The following is a 21,845-nucleotide window of genomic DNA, read 5'->3' as shown; positions in this document are numbered from 1 at the left end:
CCCCTATTTGTGTCTATTTTCTCTGTATTTACACTTTGTCTCTCACTCTCTGTCCCTTTCTCTTTCCCTATCTGCCAAGGCACTACCACTATATTTCTCTCAGCAGCCACCTGTCATCTTCTCACCCTATTTGTTTCTCTCTCTGCAGCACGAAAAGCAAGGGGGCAGGGAGTCACTTGTGTGCAAAACCATGTCAACCAGCAGTCAGCTCTGTTTCATTTTGCTCATTGCCACCCGCATCGGTACTGTCACTATGTTAACTTGATAAAAGGGATGATACTCAATATTACCAAAAATGAAAAGTGCCAGTACTCACATTGGTACTTCAAGGCCATTTAAATCACTGACCTGGTGGACTGGAGTGCATTTATATGTGGCCCAATCTTATGTTTTTGAAAAGGCTTGAATTCCAAAACCTACTCGCTCCAATTACTTCTGTCCCCAATTTCAAAGAAGGGGATAAATGTTGAGGTAGCCCCTACTCTACATACTTTTGCATCTTGCCTCTTAGGGTGTTGTTTTTTCAATAAGCCATTGTATACCTCAAGGTCCAGCTAAATGCTTGTCCTCTGTTTTTGTTTGGTCCTATGCTTTTGTCCTCTGTTTTCTTTTGGATTTTTTGTCTCCTTGCCTCTTTTTCAATACTTTCATTGCTTGTTAATGCTGATTTAGCAGTTGCTAGTCTATATTTAACTAAATAGTCTTATGCTTTTGTCTTCTAGATAGGTGTCCCATTCCATCTATCTGGCATCTGGGGTCCTCCTGGATTTGGGGAACGCAGTCATTCCAGCAGTTTTCAAAGTGTCTTCAGGACAGGACACTCCCGTACCTCGCTTCGGAAGAAATACAAACAGCAACATCATCGCCAGACTTGGAACTGACAACACGATTCCAAAGGTAAAGAAGTCCTTTGTTAGAGACTGGCTAGATCTGAATTGGTCACTTTTACCATGGCCAGTGCAATCGCATCAGTGCCTATTCGATGTGATGGTGTTTGGGCCAGGCTAGCTAGCTGCTTTCTGTTGTTAACTTCCAGATAGCCATTTGTAGCAATGCAATATACATGGCATTACAGTAGTAATAACATGAATGGATGAGCACCCTAGAAGTAATGTATTCAACATTTAATGTTGATGTTTCTAGCCCAATTTTAGACAAGAGTTAAACTTGCTTACATTCTATGTGGTCTGTGGTTCTTGTGGATAACCTGTGATAAACTGCTACTAGAGTGAGTAGATCAATGGGTAGTAAGGGAGATGGCTCTGGGGCTATGATGTTTATTTTCATTTTGTTCAGAGAGAGAAATGTTTTTCATAAAAAATGTGATGGGGTCCAAACAAGAACAATTGGTTCCCTTCATAGATAGCTGCATATAATCCAGATGCAACTGGTCATCGCAGGTAATATAGCTCTGTGGCAACATGCTTGTCTTGAAAGCAAGACGACGCGGAGCAACACAGTTTCGAATCCCTGGTCCACGCTTAGAAACCGCTTCGTATTAACTGCGTTATAAAAAAACAATTGAATTCTAATTATAACCAAATGGATTAAAGTGGCTGATTTAGGCTGCATGGGCATTTTGAGTGATAATAGCAGAGGCTTGTAGAGCTTTATCTTATGTTTGTGGATTGTCCCTTCTGAAAGAACTCCATTGAAGGTAGTGAAAGACTCATCTAAGACTCAAATTAGTTGAAGTAAATCCTATAACACAACAGTGCTATCCGGATAGCCATCTGGCGGCCAATGGGCACACCCCCAGTCCATGTTTTCTAGTGCCTTCTCTGCTTATTTGTTTGTATACTTATATTGCGCTGAAAGCCCATCAGGACGCAGGAACAGATAACAGACAGGTGCATTACAACCAATAAAGCAGATGGCTAGCAATGCTGAGATGTCATGTTAGCATAATTATTGAAACAAGTGCATTTTCAAGAGCACATTTAGCCAACCCTTCTCGGCTGACCTTAGCAGGCGCCTTGGGACATACCTGGAGAAGTGTTTCTTGAAATAATTTGGTGCTGCTCCAAATAGGCATCTGTGCTCTATGGTCATGGACTTAAATTGTATTCTGTCCTCAATTCTCAGCCAGTGCAGGGATCTCCTTCCTGCTGTTACATGCTCACGGTTCTTGATCCCTTTGACTATATGCACTGCATCATTTTTCATTATTTAGCATCTTTCTATTTCCTTATTAGGTGCTCCAAGTAACAGGGAATTACCATAATCTAGTTATGACAAGATTATAGCCCTAGCAATGGTTGCTGTATTTTCCTCATTCAGGAAGAGTCTAATTTCTATGAGTAGTCACATGTAGTAGGAGTTGTTCTTATGGAGATACTTAATCTGTATCTCTGAGCCCGCTGATGCTTCTACCATCATCCCTAGAGTTTTAACTTGGGTCATTACTGGAATGTTGGCCTCTTTAATAGCAAAAGCCTTATATGTGTTGCCTAACTGAGCTCTGGCCTGGTGTGTTCCAAAAATCATTAGTTCAGATGGTGTTATTTAGACAGATCCAATGTTGTTTCATCCAGTGGTCGATAATGTTATAAACTTCTGTTATTTTCTCGCTATCTTTCAGATAGTCACCTTCTAGAGTGAAGATTAACTGAGTATCGTCAGTGTAGTTCGTAAAGAACACGCCGACACTTTCTAGTAGAGTACAGAGGCTTCTCATGTAGAGGTTAAACAGCAGAGGGGAGAGACTCTCTCCCTGCGGAACTCCAAAGATGATTGCCGCAGCCTCTGAGAATTTGTATCCCCAATGTATTCGGGCTAGTCGGTCCTTGAGAAAAGATGCTAGCCATGCCAGCACGGTTGCTGAGCAGCCCGCTATTTTGTCTAAAACTTTTGTCTATTTGCAGTAGCTGATGATCCACTAGTTCGAAGGCAGCGCTGAGATCAGGTAACATCAATATCCCTGCTTTGCCTTTGTTGACTATTTCCAAAATATGATTCTGCAAATCCAGCATAGCGGTCTCTGACTTATGCACTGCTCGAAACCCTGATTGCTGCTCATGCAGCGTTCCCTGGTCCCCGATGTGCTTCTGAAATTGGTTAGTCGCAATATTATCTAGGATTTTCAGAATGAAATTAGAATTAGGAAATTGGGCAGTGGTTCCCTGGATCTTTTGGATCCAGCCCGGCCTTTTTGACCATGGGAGTAATGGTCACTTATTTAATCTCCCTTGGCACTATGCCTTCTTTAAATGATGCATTAACTATCCTTGTTAGGACTGGGGCAAACAGTTCTTTATTATCTAAGATGACTTTTGTCAGCATGATGTTCTCCTCACACGACGTGGGTTTCATTTTGGCCAGTGTTGCGCACATCTCCTCCTCTGAAACAAATGAGAAACTAAAGCTGGCTATATCACCTACAGTGGGGGGGGTCGACTGCCTGCACTGGTTTGCCTAAGCCCTCTCTTGATGCAATGATGTTGTCTCTTGCCTTCTGTATCTTAGCTGCAAAAGCTTCTCGTACTACCTCACAGTCTTCCTTGGTAGGCACGAAAGGAGGAGTGAGTGCTTTAGGTTTTTCTAGACCCTTGAGTATCTCAAATATCTTGCTTGTAAAATTAGGGGCTGCTGCTATTTCCATGTTAAAATAGTTTGTCTTTACCTCTCTTATACTTTTCCTGTATGTCTAATTAACACATTTCCAGTTGTCTTTATTTTGACCAGGGTAGTAATGGTCACTTCTTCAATCTCCCTTGGCAATATGCCTTCTTTAAATGATGCATTAACTATCCTTGTTAGGACTGGGGCAAACAGTTCTTTATTATCTAAGATGACTTTTGTCAGTATGATGTTCTCCACACACAAGGTGGGTTTCATTTTGGCCAGTGTTGCGCACATCTCCTCCTCTGAAATGCTTGTAGCATTAGGGGCTGCTGCTATTTCCATGTTAAAATAGTTCGCCTTTACCTCTCTTATACATTTCCTGTATGTGTAATTAACACATTTCCAGTGGTCGTTATTTTTGGGTGTTGGGTTTTTTCTCCATTTCCTTTCTGTAACTCGTTTTTCCAGTTTTTATTTATTGATCTCCTCATTATACCATTTCCGATTGTTGATATTTTTCCTCACCAATTTGGCTTTCAGGAGAGCTACCTGTTCGACCAGATCGCGCATGTGAGTGGTGTAATTTAGTAGCATGTTTTCACAGAGATCTTCTTCCTGAAAGGAGTCCATGATCTTTGCTAAACAAGGTTTTAATTGCTCTGAGCCCAGATTTTTTAAATTTCTTTTTACCACTTTGCTGTGATGGTTATCTGTAGGTTTAGCTGAGTCATTCAACAACACCTCTACGGTGACCAAAAATTGGTCTGACCAGATGCACGGCTTTGTGATTACTGGCAACCACTGCCTTATCCAATTGATCCAGTCTAGTGTTTGACACTGCACCCAGGGCCCCATTAGGAGGGGGTAAGGGGAGGTCTAAGGGAGGAGATGTAGAATTTGAGCTTACACATGTTGCTTGATTGAATGTACACCATGTTTTCCATGTTTCTAGGTATTATTGTGTCAAGGGACATGTTCCCAAGTGAACTGTCTAAAATACTTTTTTGCACCGCATCCCATAAGAAATGCTTAATAAAAAGATATTTTCAACAACAAAAAAGAGCACTCAAATACTACATACACAAAAACCAAGCCCACTATTCATTGTGTGTTCATAATCATTGCATGCTTACATCATTATTGCAGACATATGTTTTCAGTGCATAATTCTATGTCCTTTTTTATGTTCCCAAAATGTTCTTTGATTTTGTGCAAAGCAGCCAGGAACTATTGTGCCATTTATCGCCATGCCATTCCCCTTAGGAGAATTATTTACAGAATGAGAGAGATTTACTCACTTATTGAATTGTTTATATACTCAGTCAGAGAATAATTTATGAATAAAGTGATTTATTAACAAACTGAACCAGAGAAATGTTGTTTACAATATGCAGACTGGTTTTAAAGAAGACCAACTGAGATCATGCTGAGTGACACAAAATACATGCTTGCAGTGTCACATGATTATTATTGTTGTTATTATCATTAATGTTGTATTTGTTGAGCATGGACCTAGCTTCGGGAAGCAACGGACCGCTTTACAAGTCAGATCACAAGGGATCAATACGAGGGAATGGGGAACTAACAATGGGGGAGGGTGGACAATTTAGCACCAAGGGATCTACAAGTAATCATTGGAGGAAAGCGAATCGGGGTAGGGGGCAGAAACAGTTTTCCCAGTCTCGAGCTAGGTTGAGAGTGGCGGGTGCGTGGACCCAGACGTTAAGAAGGAGCCATTCCTTGAACTGGAGGGTCTTGAGCTCTGTCTTGACATGTTTAAGTGAGGGTGCATGCCTGTTGTTGACAGAGAAGTGGTTCCAGAGGCTGGGGGCGTAGACCGAGAAGGCCTGCCTTGTAGGTCTTCCCTTTCTGTTTTGGCAGAGTTCAAGTCTGTACATGTTCTTGCTTTTGATTTACGGAGGGTGTAAGATGTGGGTTCGTGTACAATCCATCCATTTGTTTGACAGCAGAGGGCTGCATAGGTTAAGTTATTGACAGGGAAAATGCTGGCTTTAGTGTTTGTGAAACATCATCCAATTTGCTATATTGAGAATGTCGGAATAGATTGTGGGTGGGGCTTCATCAGTGTGATTTGGAGAGGACATACAAGTTTAGATTGTGTCTGTAGCTTTACAAGTTATTTACGGTGACCATAGTGGCATTGATTGTGGCCACAAAATCAAAGTACTTTGCACAAGGATTCCTGCCATTTCATTTGGACTCAGCTTCATTAAATGCTTAACACTGGAAATGCTAGGATAGGGGCCGCAGCTGCATAAAAATTACTTGCAATGGTTATGCTGGCATATGTTATGAACTCAAGCATCATGGAAATGTTGCTCCTGCTTACTTGGTTTTATTTTTTAGTTTTTTTGGAATGCATTATCTAGAGTAACAATTATAAATTGTTTAACTTTTTAACCTATTTATTTCAAAGAAATGCTGTAAAATGCACAATTTGAACAGATTTTTTTTTTAGAAATGTTCTTGGAATAAATATTTTATTTCCCCTGCATTACTCAGGACTCCATTCCTATGCTTACTCGTGGGCGCTAATTTGTGGAATATGTTAATGCCCCTGCACTAAAACTATTCACCTTTACTTTATTACATTTATACCGCGCACCACTGACCCGGAGGCTTAAGGGCGCAAACAGAAAGGACAAACACAAAATAAAACATAATAACGCATAGGAGGTCAATACAAATACCCATCCAACAAACAAGTCAATCTGAGAATGAAGCAGTTAACCAGTCACAAGGTGAAAAAAGATTTTAGTCTTATCCGAAACAGGTCAATTGATCTTATAACTCTAGATTTCGGCAGAGTAGCATCACAGTATCAGTTTGCAGTTCAAGGAACCCATGGGAAGATATTGGCACAGAGGTAGATTACTAGACCCACAACCCACGAGGACACAGTCCCTGTTTGATTGAGGACACCAGTCACTCAACTCAATCCTACGTAATATCTTCAGATCAAACGATCTGACCGCTCCCAGCCCTGTTCTTTGCCGAACCTATGCCAACACCTTGTTACATAGGGCTTCTCTAGGCTCTTTTCCTTCTGACTTCTCAACGTTTGTAATGATGAAGTTCCTTTGGTCCATAACAAACGCTTGAGTACTTTTGTCCTTTATTGTTGGCATTTGTGACTTTCCTACACATAGTCTCCGATGAGTCGCTTGATTAGATTTAGCACTCACCACTTGAGGTTCATTTGCAAATTCTGGAAGAGATTTTAGGTCAGGGACAAGGAATGTAGAGGTAGGCTCCTGTATTTGCCTGCTAATGTCATCAGCAGAATGTTTCATTAGTTGGGGTTATAATGCCACCAGTTGCCGGAGGGTCACACGCAGACAGTGTAGTTTGTGAGGATTGATCGATCCACCATCTCCAGTTGTGTAGCTGCTTGACAAGAATGCCACTGACCTTGAATCATTTACAATTCCTGTGCCCCTCAAGAGCTTCCAGACCCCTATGCACCAAAAGCTGTCTCTGCTACTGCCATGTGCATAATAATATTACTGGCTGCACACAATGGCGGCTGGAACATTTTGGGGCCATGCGCCACACCCCTTGTTTCTATGTTCCGTTTAAGATTTGATTCAAAACCTTACACCTTTTATCTTGCACAGTCCGAAACCAACGTTGCGGCAGCATGATCATTAAAATCATTAGGCAGGAGTGGTGGCCCAAGCCGGCCCAAGAGTCTGTGGTGCAGAATACGCGTCTCAGAAGAGCTTGAGGGCCCTCAGCAGTATCACAGGGGAGGAAGGATGTTTGTTTTATGTCACTTTTTGTCAGTCTCCCTTTCTCTCACCCCGGGTATCACTTCTTTTCCCCTCAATATGTCACTCGTTTGCTCTCTTTCTTGCTCACCAAATCTCCCAGAAGGGAGAGTGGTCCCGTTGGGATGGAAATAGCGTAAAAGAAGTGTATTAAGTTCTGAAAGTGCATGATGGTGGGGGAGGGGTCAGCCTTCTCTGTGTGGGCAACTTGTTCCAGATACAGGGTGGGTAGCAGGAGGTAGCCTGTTTCCTAGCTTGTTCCCCTATTGTTTTTATTTGTTTTCAGTCTGCCAATGTTGTGGCTTGCAGTGGGCATTTGGCCTCTGGAGATGTTGAGTATCTCAGCCGGGTAAAGTACATTTTTGGTTCTGAATACTGTTCAGGCTGTCTTGATCATCATGCATATTTGAAGGGAACTCTAGTGCATCTCCTCGAGGATGTGGATGATGCAGTCACATTTTCTTAGTCCTGTGTGGGGTGCTGAAGCATGATCGGTGGCTCTCTGAAGGGCGATGCTGGTATTTAGAGTGCTGCGAATAGTGTTGTCACCATCCAGTTGGGATATGGCCAGGGCTTGGACAACAGTTGTGAAACTCTGTATGGGGATGAACGGCTTGAGTTTGCAGAGGAACGCAAGCTTGTACCATGCTGTTTGGGTCTTCTTGGCAATGTTTGCTTTGAATGAGAGTTCAGCTGTGATAAAGATGAGAGATTTTAAACTGGGTGAGAGTTGACCTTGTGAGTCTGATAAGCGTCATGTCTTTGAACCAATTCTGGACATGTTCGGTGAACTAGAAAGAGATCTCGGACTACGAAGTTCCATGGTAAATGGGATCTTTATTTAAATAAAACGAAAATGCCTATCTAGCCCTAATGCTATGAGGGGTGTTCCCTACTGTGGCGGTTCAGAAGGAGGACACAGACTCTGACTTTCCGTTTAATATATTTCTATTTAACAAAAGATGCAAACTTCTATCTTTCCCTAAACTACGGGTGTTCCCTAACTGACAAACTAGGGTGCTAGTAAGTCATTGGTGCAAGTCCCAAATCAGATTCAGTCCGCTGTCCAAGGCTAATCTATTCCAGCCATACCAATATAATAATAAATAATCAACAGACGGACTCCTTTCTACTGTTGTATGGGTCTTCCCCAAGTTCAGTTCAATATAGCACTCGTAAATATTGTGTTGCCACACTCTCATCTGTCTATACAGTTTATCTACTGGACTCTTTCAGTTTTCAATATGGATCTCTGTTTGGTTTCTCTTCTTTCTCTCTTGTTCTTCTGTTCTTTCAATTTTCCTTTCCCTCTCATGGGAATTGTCAACACCTTTCTCTTTGCTCTCACAACAGTCTTTCCTGTCTGTTATATTTCCTGTTTAGACAACGCAACACTTGTAAAAACGGTTAACTCAGATAAATCAAGTATAACATTTTTTTTACAAAAAAAAAAAAATTCCTTTTCCTCTTGTTGAACACAAACTGTAAAGTTCCTTCTCACTTCCTTGTATTACTTCTTCTAAACTGGGACGAGTAGGAATTTTCCAGTAATGTTTATTATTATTTCTCTGTAATTTCCCTATTTCCCCTTCACTGAGACGAGTAGGAAGGTTCCAATATTGATTGTCACTCCTTCTTGGTATTTTATAACTTGTTTACTGGGCCGAATAGGCATGCTCCAGTAGCAGTGGTTATTCTCTCTCGGTATCTATACGTCTTACTGTGGACGGAGACGAGTATGCGTGTCCCAGTAATGAGCATTACTCCCTCTCCTTCCCCTCCCGCGTCTCCCGTTTTCCCCCTCACCTCTGGTTTGTAAGGATAATGTCACTAGTGTCCTGCATTGTGGGTTGTGGCACAGCTTCTCCTTTCCAAAGCATCACTTTAGTATTCTCTCTTGGTTCTCTTCTCCGTGACGAATGTTGTGCATCCAGGACTCCATCACCTGTGTAGCACCAGCTGGTTTGAACCTTTTATGACATGCTCCTGGGGCTTCCCTGGGCATTTGCACAAGTCCTTCTTTGCTTTCAATTGTTCATTCATTATGGCTCGAATTATCTTCTTCGTTGTCCCAGTTTCTCTTATAGATGTTAAAGGTATACTTGGTTGACAGTAACAAAGTTGTGCTTGTTCTCCATGTCTTCCTTCCCAAGATCTTGTAAAAGAGGATATGATGATCTTCAGTTTAGGGAGTCCTTGTCTCCAAAGGGGGAGTCTTGTCGGATGAGGTCCCGCTTGCTTCTACCACTATGGAGGTTGTTGCATAGTGAGCTCACCTCCTTAGACTCACAAGGAAATGCTCCTCCTTGGCAGGAAATGACAGAATCCCACGATTCGTCGCACTACCTAACAAACTAAAACTAGTGGTCCTCATCGAATGGCCCAAAAGAAATAGTCCATGGTCCAAATCCTATTCTGATAACTGGCCCTACCACATAGGAAAACTTAACAAAAGAAGGTGGCCGGAGCAAATAGCTCCACATTATTGGATTCCTTTTCCTCAGGAAGCAGGTTTTGAAAGTTCGACAAAGTTCATCAAATCCTTTCAGTACAGTCCTCAGCCTCTCTGCAGGTTATGTATGCCACATTTTGAAGTCTTTATATCTACATCATACAGCATCATTTGTCTCAGGAAAGACGAGGTTTCCTGATCGTGTCCTCGTCTTGTTTTCAAACACTTGAACCCTCTAAGTTCTTTCTCCTCCCAATTTTGTGCGGTACATTTTAGGTTTCTTGGACTCCCCAAAGTCCTCTGGCCCTCTGACAGTCTTCTTTTAGCACGTCTTTGGTAGGGCATTTGTCCGCTCAGGTTTATATGGCTCCCGTAACCTTTGTGGCTTTCCCAGTCTCGGATAGTTAAGTCTTTCGGTTCCTCATGGCTTTCCAAAGCCCTCTATACCTTGGACACACTTGCTTTATCTGTATTCGGATTTATCTGGCTACTGTAACCCTTGTGGCTTTCCTAACCTCTGATCATGTTTCAAGGACTCCAAGTCCTCTGGCCCTATGTAAGGCTTGCTTTAGCAGGTCCTTTGTATGGCGTCTATCCGTTTGGGTTTTCCGGCTCCTGTAACCCTTCCGCCTTCCTCAGCCTTGAGTGCCAATGTCCTTCTGGTATCCCAGTGCTCCCCAAAGCCCTCTGATAGGCTTTCTTTATATCTCTTCATGTTTTTTCTGGATCCCGTATCCCTTGTGGGCTTCCCAGCGTCATCACCTTTTTGGGAGTATTTGTCATGATGCCTACCTCCAAGGAGCCAGGTCTGACCCAGCAACCCCAGAGGCAGGCATCATTTCCCCCAGGGGAGTGCCAGCGGGCCCAAGCTGGGGCCCTTTGGACGCAGTCCTGGCGCCTTAGGCGCCAGGCTCATGTTAGACCTCTGTCCTGGTGCCTTAGGCGCCAGGCTCATAAAGCTAGACATGTGTTCAAGTGTTTTAATGTGCACTTACCTGATGCAGACCATGCTGCCACATCCAGGCCCTCTTGAGGCCTGAATGGAACTACTTTACCTGTGGGACTACTTTCCACCCGGGTGTGGTCGGGGAAGGATATATACCTCATCCGAGGAAGGATACACACTTGGAACTTCTTCCAAAGCTATTTAAACCACACCCGATCAGCAACTCACGCTTCGCGTTGTTCTGCTCCTCGCAGCTGGACGCTCACCGTGTCAGCTCCTGCATCTGGACCTCAGCCACGCCTGTCAGTATCCTGGGTCACCTGCAAAGGGAGACAAAAGACCTTACCTGCTAAATCAGCACCACAGAGACATCACACCGACGATCCTGAAAAGGAAGACATCATTTTAAAAGCATTTCGCTACGATCGCTGCAGCGCTGCATTTCACTCACCTTTCCTGGCCGCCACCATCTTCAGCAGCCATCATCCGGATCCACAGCCACTTCCCAGAGCCTAGAGAGAAAAAGACAAGAACAAGGTGAGAGAAGGAAGGGAATAGGAAAAGCTCAGTTTCCTTCTAAGTCTTACCTGTTGGGTCATTCCCATTTTATTTGGGGTCTTGCCGCTTCCAGGCATCCGGACCCCAGCCCCTATGGGGAAAAAAGACAAAGACATTGAATGAGCAAATGCAAAGACATTACCCGAGCGCTCATCCAGAACTTACCAGTCATTTACTGGAACTGCACCTTTCACTTCGGGTCGGCGTCATATCTCCGGCATTCCGAACCCCGGCCCCTAAGGGGAATAAGACAATGAACATTATTATTAAGCTTGGACTTTTCAACTTGCAACAGAACTTTTACAGCGCCTTACCTGTATAATCAAGCTTACCTGAACTCCCATCCAACCTCAATCCAGTGAAGTAACAGGGTTCAACGCGCCCCTGCGTCAGAAGCAGGATGGAGAGCTCGTCCTTTCAGACCCTAAGGTGAGACTTCACGGGGAATCGTGGAAGCGTATCGTGGAGGGTTGGAAGAGAGTGGGAAGCTTGAGCATAAAACAGTCAGTAGGTAATACTCCCGTCTCACGCACAGGGGAATATTCATGCGAGCCGGAGAAGCCAGAGTAGAGGGGCCCTTCCTGTCCATCTTCAGAGTCCTGCGCTTCACTATAGAAGAAGCATCAGCACTCGAAGCCAGACCTGCGCCTCCGTGGGAATCAGGTGAGCGTTACAGTATTCACTTTCCTTCTGCTGCTCGACAGCTATTGCACTTCCTGTGCGGAGCTTGTGGATATTGTCTATTGATTGCAATCTGGTCTCAGCGTCAGTTAACGGGCCCCAGGTCCACCACGGATTGTGTGTGGTAGTGCCACCAGGCAAGATGGTTGCTTTGCAGTCCCTGTCTCCTCCTTGACCTAAGACTCTTTGCCACTCAGGACGCCAGCCTTCCAGGGTCTTGTGGGCATTTAGTTTGTTCTTCACGCTACTGCTGACTCCGTGGTCTAGCATGGCTCTGCCCCTCAGTCAGAGGCTCTTCTCTGGGCTTGAGTCAGTGGATGCAATTGATGCATTCAAGCCTTTGGTAACGCTGCCTATTTTCTTTTTTTAAATTTGTGTGTTAGTTACAATAAACCTTTCAGACAACATAATAAAATATAAAGAGATGTAATCATATTACATTACTATAAAGCTAAAACACTCTACAGTTCATTGAGATTACAATATATTCACAACTCATGCAAATTCATAAACGGCAGATCATCTAATACATTATGAATAGAATCTAGTTATATCTTGTATTTGCCATAGACAACAACATACAGTAAAGTTTGTATAAACACTAATTCCCTTTAATTTTGTTTGTTACCCTCCACATTATAAATGTCCCCAGGTATGTTGTGTGATGTCATTCCAGGGCTTCTCAACTAGTCAGAATATGTCTATTACTCTCAGGCACCTTTCAATTTGCATAATCTGCCAGCTCTATGTCGTGCCTGGATGCACACACTGCTAACTCATGAGTTCCTGCTTCAATTGAATATAGCCTTTTCCCCTACACACGGATCCATCCTATTTCCTGAAAATAAATGACATTAATGCACATAAACACAATCAAGTAAACCCAACAAAGGGCATGCCAGAGCAGTCTTGGTTTTAACATATATTAACCCATGTTTGATACACATATTATTCAGAAAGTGAGTTTAAGTCAGGTTCTAGCCGTACATCTTTTAAATGGGGGTACTTGGAGAGAGACCATGGAGCAACTCATGGTATCAAAAGTAAGAACGCAACAAAAAGAGCAAGTTCAAGGGTGTTTATTGAACAGTTTTCAAGGGATTTGAAAACACTCCTAACTTGCCCTAATGCTAAAATGTAAGTAATCTCGACCATTGAAATAAAGAAAGAAACAGTTGTAGTCAGTCTAGTCAAAAACTAGAACAGTTAAACTAATAAACCTATTACCTGCCCTAAGCTTATACAATAACTGAGAAAAGGAATGAGTAATTAAACGACAAAAAGGTTGCATCAAAATTAAAGTCAGGATGGACATATGGCTTCTTTATCTAGATTCAACAAGGACCCCCTGGGTTTCCCCTCACCCAAATCCAGGTCTCCGTCTCAAAGTAGGGTTCTCTTGGTCTTAGCGAGGGGTAGGCTCATGCAGATCAGACCCCCTCAGCTCTTCAGTTCTTAACCAAGAATATATTGCCACAACAGTTCACTGTAGGTGCCCCAGGTGTCTCTCACTGGAGTTATAGTGCTCACAAGGTTCCCAGAACAAAATAGTTCTCGCTGATAAGTCTTTAGAACCTTCAGAGTTCCCTTCCCCAAAGTTGGGTCTATGCCCAATAAATTCAAAAGAAATATCTAAACCACAATTTCAAATCAATTAGGGGTTCCCTTCCCAAAGTCTTCAGCTTCTCTGATTCCGCTTCATCTGGGGTCCCTATGGCCCTCCTGGGGCTGCCCCCCACCTGGAGACCACCCCTTCGCTTTTAACCTCGGTTTGGGGTCTCTGTGACCCTCATGAGTTTGTCCCCTGCCTGTAGGTCACCCCTGTGCAGCACTTAACTCTCCTCACTCCTCAGGTGCTACAATTCCTATTTCACAAGTTCACAGTAGGCTCCCCTCAGCCAGGCTCAAGCCTGCTTTATAGTTCACATCAAACAAATCACAGTTCACTGAAGGCTCCCCGGAGTCAGGCTCTAGCCTTCTTCCTTGCTTTGGTTTCCCTGTTGAAGACTTTTGAATGTGCAAGGATTTGACATGTACCTCAACATAACCACTTCAACCTATTCAGTTTTCAGAGACTTTCGACAAGGTACTCTCAATTCAGCCATACCATTCTGCTACTTATTTTCAGGGTTGTAATCTTTTGCTGAAAAAACTACCAGTCCCATAATGCACTTGGACTCAGTTTATTAACTTTGGTTATGCTCCAGACACACATATGCCCCTGGGTTTGTCTCTCTCTTAGAATCACACAGGTGAACAGAGCTGACAGCCAGGGTATGGTGCTTTCTTGGGCTGAGGTCAGGGTCTCGCCACCTCCCCTTCTTTCCTCCCCAATTCCTTTGTCCACCTCGGAGGGAAGTAGATACTTCTTTGTTTGTCTGTCTTTCCCAACTCTGTCGTTTACCCGGGAGGCAGTGCACTACTTTTCCCAGAATGCACTTCTTCCTCTGCTTGTCAATGCCCCATAAAAATGGGAACTGGCTTGGACATGACCCACTATGAGAAGATCTACCTGCTCTCTATGCTCTGGTTTGATCCTCTGCTGGACTCAGCCTTGCAGCCTCCCTCCTGGCTTCCCAAGAGCAACTGCCTTCTCTTCCCCTTTTATGCACCTTTGAGATGTTAATTGTCTGCAGGTTTTTGGTCAGGGTTGAGTCTGCCTGACCACGCCTGTCCTCGTTAACAGGACAGCATGCTGTCAAAATGGAAGAGTCTGTCCTCTCTGTCTTAGTGTTTTTTCCTTTTGTAATCTTCATACTCTTAGTCCCTGTCTTCCTCGTCTCAGTCTTCTGGTATTCTAGTAGAGGAATGGGATTATGGGAGTTGTAGTGTCTTTTGAAGGGAAAGAAAAATAGGGTAGATTTATGTCAGAAAAGGGGGTTTGGTGTAAGGTTGGTGAGGAATGGGTTTCATGGAAGGAGAGGTAAAATATGCATTGGGGTTTAGGGATGGTCTTGGTTTCCCCTGATGGTGCCATCTTCTTTTCCCATAAGGGAAAAGGTTGGTGTAGGAGTGGACTGTGATGACCATATCCCATAAAGACAGAGGGATTGTCGGGTAGGGGTGTATGTAGAAAAAAAGGATACCGCGTCTCGCCCAAGGGTCCTGCAGTCCTCAAGGACCCCCTTCTCAGGTAATCGATCCTCCCTCGCTTGTCGGCCCTTCAAGATTGGGATCCAAGAACAATGGCCGTCTCCTGGCCACCTGAGTCATGGATCCCTGGAAATAGCATGGGAGAAATGCCTCAGGTTTATCACAGGAGCCCCCTTCACCTGCCTGGAGCCTACCCTGGTGGTAACGACTGACTCCTCTCTTTCGGCCTGGGAGGGCTATGCGATTCATGGAGCATGGTCCAGGATGGATGCCCTCCTACATATGAATCTGCTCGAGTTCAGGGCAGTGGGCCTGACCCTCCAGGCATTTTTGCCCCTCATCAGGGACAAGTCAGTTCTGGTCAGGACGGACAATTCTACTACAATTTTCTATCTGAAAAAGCAGGGTGGCACCTGTTCCCTCTGCATGGAGGCCGTTTCGATCTGAGAATGGGCCTGATGAATTGGATTTAGATTTCGGCAGTCCACCTGCAGGGGGACAGCCATGTAGAAGTGGATCAGCTAAGTCAATTTGGTTTCAACACCTATGAGAGGGAGTTGCACAACGACTGCTTGTTGCCCCTGTTGCAGCATTGGGGGTGCACGTACCTAGATTTGTTTGCATCTCCGCTGAATGCCAAGTGCCCCCAGTTTGCCTGATGTGCAGGTTGGGGGTTACTGGGAGAGACGTTCCAGATCTTTTGGCATGGCCGCAGGTGTTATGTGTTCCTGCTTACCCCACTGCTCCAAAAGACCCGGCCTCTGTGCGCTGCAGCCTCATCCTGGTTGCCCCCCACTGACCTTTGAGACCCTGGTTTTTGGATCTGCTGCAGTTGTCCTCCCGGGGTCCTGCCAATAATCTGATCCCCAGCAGGAGGTTCCTGACACAGCAGAGCGGGGCATTGGAACATCCAGTCCCAGCCAAACTGGCACTGTCAGCCTGCTTCCTGATCAGCTGAGGTTTCAGCATGCTCAATTTTCAGATGACAACTGGGACATCATTCAGCAGGCCAGGAGGCCCTCGACTCAGTTGTGTATAAGAGCAAAAGGGCTAGGTTCTGTCATTGGGCTTGCAACAAGGGTCTGGAGCCTGTCACCTGATCTCTGGATGACGTACTGGATATTTCAGCACCCTTTTCGCTCACTCTGGAGTTCAGCTGGATACTTGCCACATGTATTTGTTGGCCATTGGGGCTTACAAGAATTCCCCTGAGCATGTGTTTTCGGGAGCCAACCCAGTGGTTAAGGCCCACCTTAAGGGGTTGCCTAGGCTTTTTCCTCCAGTACATATGCTGCATCTGGTCTGCATCTGGTCTGGGACCTCAATGTGGTTCTTTGCAGATTTGCAAAGCAAGCCTTTCAAGCCGATGGCCTCTGTGGACACCTCTTGGAGATGCTAAAAATTGTTTTATTGGTGGCTATCACATCTGCGCACAGGGTTAGTGAGCTGCAGTCATTGTCTTTGTGCAAGCCCTTCACCACGTTTCACAACGACAAGGTCATCTTGCGTACTCACCCAAATTTCTTGCCCAAGGTGGTCTCTCCTTTCCACCTGAATCAAGAGATCTGCCTGCCAGTGTTCTTCTCGGACTCACAGTCGGAGGCAGAGAGGGCCCTACATTCCTTGGACCTCAAGAAGGTTCTCAGGCTTTATCTCTCTCAGGTGAAATCCTTCAGGAAGTCCGAGGCATTGTTTGTGAATTTTGGGGGCTCCTCCCCTGGCTCTCAGGCTTCCATCTCCCGTTGGATGGTTCAGGCCATTTCGGAGGTGTACACAGCCCATGGCAAACCTGTTCCTGAGGGGATTCATACCCATGCGGTCAGAGCTAAGGCCACAACCGTCGCGTTTCCGAGACATGCTTCTTGTGATGTCATAAGCAAGGCTACTTGGGCAAATTCGTGTCTAAATGTACATCGTCTGCATATAACGATATTATTTCGGGATTATCCTTCAATCGCATTCCTTTTTGGGCATGCCGTGCTCTAACATAATCTGCCATTGGTTCTATAACCAATGCAAAGAGGATGGGGGAAACGGGCAGACCTGCCGGGGGCCTCTGCTTAGCATGAGGGGGGCAGACCTTTGAGCATTAACTAATACTTTCACTGTGGGGAGTGTGTATAATAGTTTGCTGTATCTTATTGCTTCTGGTCCAACTCCCATCTTTTCCAGGACCTCCCACGTGTATTGCCAATATCAAATGCCTTTTGAGCATCAAGTGTGGCAGCTACTGCGTCCACCCTTTGGTCGATATTACATTGCATTAAAAGGCCTTCTGATATTTAGGGAGGTTGACCTCCTGGGAACGAACCCTCCTTGATCTTCATGTATTAGATGAGGCATGAGTGGTAGAAACATATTTGCTAATGTTTTTGAAAAGATTTTGGTATTTATGTGATAGGAGCCTGTATGACCCACACTCTGTACTCGGTTTGCCAGGCTTCAGGAGAATAGTTATGGTTGCCTTACGTAGGGAGGGGGGGACTGGTTTCTCGGAGCGGTTCGGTCCAAACCTCCAACAACCGTGAGGCAAGAAGTGCTACATGTTCTTGATAGAATTCTGAAGTGAGGCCGTCTGGACCCGGGGCCTTACCTTTTGGGAGTTGAAATATATGTCATGGCATTATCTGTCCACTATGTTTACTTTGGATTATATGTATTATATGTATGTATGTCTCATCTAAACAGTTAAAGCCTTATAGAGTGAAATATTGCTCATGTGCAGCCCTGATGAAGGTTTCTCCGAAATGCATAGGCAATTGTACCTACATGGCAGACTGATATGATCGCTCAACTCAGTATATTGAAAATAAGTGCTACTTGGAAAACACATAACAGAAATGTGAATAAAACATTTCTTGTTACACCAACATTGATCATAGACTTTGTTTAGAAAGATTTACTACTGGAAAGAATCTATAAAAAAATCACTTTGAATTATTTTTGGAATTATTTTTTAAATTTGCAGCCCTTCGTATTGGGGGCCAACTGTGAAGCACCAGTTTTAATAGGGTGGAGTCACCATATTTACTTTTCTGTGTCCCCTTTCTTGTCTCCCATCTCAGGGCTCAACTCTAGATTTCCTATCAGTATGAGTGGTGATTGTTCAGTGATAGGGAGAGATAGGTGTACCAAGAGGAGCACTGCAGGGCTTTTAGGGCACAGGTGAGATGAAAGGCATCTGAGGTAGTGTAAGTGACCTCTGGAGGTATGGAGGACCCCGCAGTGTGCAGTGATCTGGGTGGATGTTAGTAGAGTTCCACAGCGGACCATGGCCGAGCAGCAGGGTGGGTCGTCAGACCAGGGTCTGAGGATAGCAGAGTGTAGGGAGGTCATTGGGCCAATGGTAGCCTCGTTGATGTCCCCAAAGTAAGGTCACATCATTCAGTGCGTGTGTCCGTGATAGGGCCACTGCAGGGTGGGCAAGGTGGCAATCCGCTGAGTAAGGTCCACTCTTGATGGGAGGCCGTCCCCAAGCATGGGCAGGTGTAGCAGGGGGTCCTAGCAGATTTGGGGGAGCTGCGCGTTCAGGCTAGTTGGTAGCGCAAGAGGTGCAGAGGGGCATGGAGTACAGGGCCATCAGTTCCACCCAGGGCCAGCAAGGGCATGCCACCAGCCGGGGACGCACACCTCACAGCACCAATCTAGGTCCGGCGGGGCAGGGTGCAGGTACAGAGTCAAGGTTGAAGCTACTGTTATAGTGTGGTGTGTTATATGAAGCGGGGACCTACATGGTGTTATTTCAGCATCCTGCCGTGGTATGAGGGCAGTATGCACCGATGACAGATCAGGCCGCCCACGTCGCGTGGTAGTGTGCAGCCAAGCCGACTCTGTATCCTCACAGAACTACAAGAGGTCACAGGCCTCCACCAAGAGCAGCCAACAGGGTGTGGACACTCGTTCAAGCTCCAGGGCCCAGCTGGAGCGCCCATGGTAGGGCCTGTCCTCCCCCCTACAGCTCCAGGTTGGTGTTGAGAGTTCCTCGCTCAAGCGGGTAAGGGGAGGAACCTCTGCAACAATGTACAGGGCTCTCCTCAGGAGCCAGAGAGCCTGATCAGGGGCGGGACAGTGCAACAGGGACAGCTCCACTCGTGCCCAGACAGGTAGCGACGGCATTCACGCCGCATTGATAGGCCATTGTGCGAACCCCGGGGCCAGCACCATCCGGGAGTAGGCTGGAGGGAGAGCCCCTGGTGTGGCTCCAATGTCAACCTGCGACAGGTTCCGACGACGGGTTGGCGTTGGTGGAGTGAGACCGCTCACCAGTGCAATTTCAGCTGTGCATTTCTTCTTATCCAGTCAGGAGGGAGGGTGTTGTCAGGTCCTCCAGGCCAGTGGCTCCGGCCAGACCTGCGCAGCACCTCAGATCGGGACCCCGCCAAGATCCTGCCAGCAAGTCGAGGTGCGCCAACAACGATAGGTGGCACACAGCATCAGCGGATTGCAAAGCCAATCCCCAGCAAGCGCCGACCAGGAGCGGACCGGGTTGCAGTGGTAAGGAGGGTCATCTCTTCACCAGTGTGCAGGTCGTGTCCGGTTACTGTAAGTTTGGGCACCCGGCTGCGCCAGCGGAGCGGAGCCGCTCACCGCTCGCAGGGCTAGCCCGCCAGCCACCCAGCAGCATTCAGCACCTCGATGTCTCGGCAGAGGATGAGGTCAGCGGGGATCAGCTTCTCAGGCCCGGACCAGCGCCGTGATATTGAAGCAGTCAATCTGCTGTAGCCCAGCTCCTCTACGGCAAATCTCTACAGCTCTCAAGGAGGTCGGGAGGCGCCACTATTGGCACAAAGACCCAGTACGGTCACTCAGTGCAGCGGGCTCGCTCTCGGCTCAGGATCCACGAATGCAAGCAAGATTTGAGCCGGGGGTGAACCCCACTCACATCACGCAGGGTCTGCAATTTGGAATTTTGGAACCGCTGCCTCAAACAATTTCATTCCGGTGAAGTGCAGAGCCAGAAAGCTAGGCAGCCATTTCCCAGGCTGCTTGACAGCGCCCCCCCCAACCATGACGTCTCTTTACCTACATTTTTTTCAGAAAATTCCATGGGTTTTTACCAGTGCATGCTATTTTCCTACAACGTACTAATATCATACTTACCCCAATATAGCAACGTTTTTGTCCAATTTACAACGTTTCACCTTAGAACTCTGCCATTTCCCACCTTCTAGCTTCATTTTTAACACTTCTATACTTTTTCCACTGTTTTTGCTTCCATCGATGTCCGCGAACGTCTGACGTCATTGTGGACCTTCCAGACAGGGCCACTTGACCATGCGGGAGCGCGCGGCATGATGACGTGTCCATGAACGCGTTTGCCCTTCCCGTTCGGGTCCTTGCTTCGAGGACAGTTTCGGAACTGCATTTTCTACTGATCTAGGACCTTTCAAGCTCAGCTCCTACACCTATTATTACTCATTATCCATTAACAATCTAGTACAAAGCACATACTTGAAGAATATTAGCAAAACTCCTCCCCAAGAGCCCAAGAGCCACCACCACCACCAGCATGAGGACCCACACAACAAGAAATGCGCAGTATTTCCAGAGACAATGAAGAGGACCAAGAAGATGAGGTAGAGGAAGTGCCTACCTCTAGCACCAAGAGAGAATGATGGGTGTGGCAGTTTGTTACCACTGTTGGGAATGTACCAAAGGCCTAAGCTACAAAAGTCCAATGCACCGAGTGCACTTTTGTACTCAGTACTCAGACTACCTGGACATTACTCCTACGAGACCACCTCCATGCACCATCACACCAAATCCAACTACTGCAATGCTCTCAGAAAGATTGTTCCTTTCTTAGCAAAGTAGTAGGCTGTCTTCCTCCACATCATCTTCCTCAACCAGTACTGAAACCACACAAAGAGCATGAGAAACACTGCCCACTACCTTAGAAGTAGCACACGGGCAACATCTTCCCCTGTCCACCTGCCCCTCCATTTTAGTGCGTGGTGTCTCTTCACTAATCACTCATTTCCGTCCTCTCCTGCTAACGTTCTTTTTTTTAAACTAAAAAAACCTAAAAAAAATCTTATAGACTCCATCTACTTTACATTTATCAGTAAAGTACATAAACTCAATACGTTTTTTCCAACATTTCCATTAGCATTTTATGTTATGCTATTGGGAATAATGTGATGTTCATCCCCCGTTCCAGGGACCGGAGTGAGCGGGTGCTGCAGCTTCTCCAACACGGCTAAGACCCTCCTGGGCCCCCATCCTGACCCGTAGTGTGCCTCCGGTGGCCCTCTGGGCCCGGCTCGCTGCTCACCGGTAACTTTTTCCCCTTTGTTTTCTCCCGCCCGCCTCTCCTCCTTGTCTGCCCCCCCACACCCTCCCTGATTGGCCGCCCCCTCTTCCTGGTGCCTGGTGTGCCGGAATCCTGCGCACCGCGCTCTCCATTTCCATCCTGGATTGAGCGGGTGCTGCAGCTTCTCCAACACGGCTAAGACCCTCCTGGGTCCCCATCCTGACCCGTAGTGTGCCACCGGTGGCCCCCTGGGCCCGGCTCGCTGCTCGCCGGTAACTTTTTCCCTTTGTTTTCTCCCGCCCGCCTCTCCTCCTTGTCTGCCCGCCCACACGCTCCCTGATTGGCCACCCCCTCTTCCTGGTGCCTGGTGTGCCGGAACCCTGCGGACTCGGCGCTCTAGTCCCCTTCCTCCTTCCCGAGCCCAATCCCGCCTCCCAACCCTCCCATAGCCCCCTGATTGGTCAACGGGCCAATATCCTGAACCCTCCCAGGGCAGCCCTCTGCCCG

At 46.1% G+C, this 21,845-nt stretch overlaps 1 protein-coding gene across 5 annotated transcripts in view; it reads left to right on the top strand.

Annotated features, from left to right (window-relative positions):
- HPCAL1 (hippocalcin like 1) overlaps positions 1-21,845 on the top strand; it is a 1,330,750-nt gene that overhangs the window by 330,427 nt on the left and 978,478 nt on the right. For all 5 annotated transcript variants that reach the window (XM_069605979.1, XM_069605981.1, XM_069605978.1 and 2 more), the window contains exon 2: positions 723-897. The gene's annotated coding sequence lies outside the window, so the exon portion shown is untranslated. The remainder of the gene's footprint in view (positions 1-722; positions 898-21,845) is intronic.

The sequence above is a fragment of the Ambystoma mexicanum genome, chromosome 4p (assembly GCF_040938575.1).
Source record: "Ambystoma mexicanum isolate Mex_15411 chromosome 4p, UKY_AmexF1_1, whole genome shotgun sequence".
Classification (NCBI taxonomy): Eukaryota; Metazoa; Chordata; class Amphibia; order Caudata; family Ambystomatidae; genus Ambystoma; species Ambystoma mexicanum.
The sequence above is the reverse complement of the archived record's forward strand: the minus strand, read 5'-3'. Positions and strand labels throughout refer to the sequence as shown.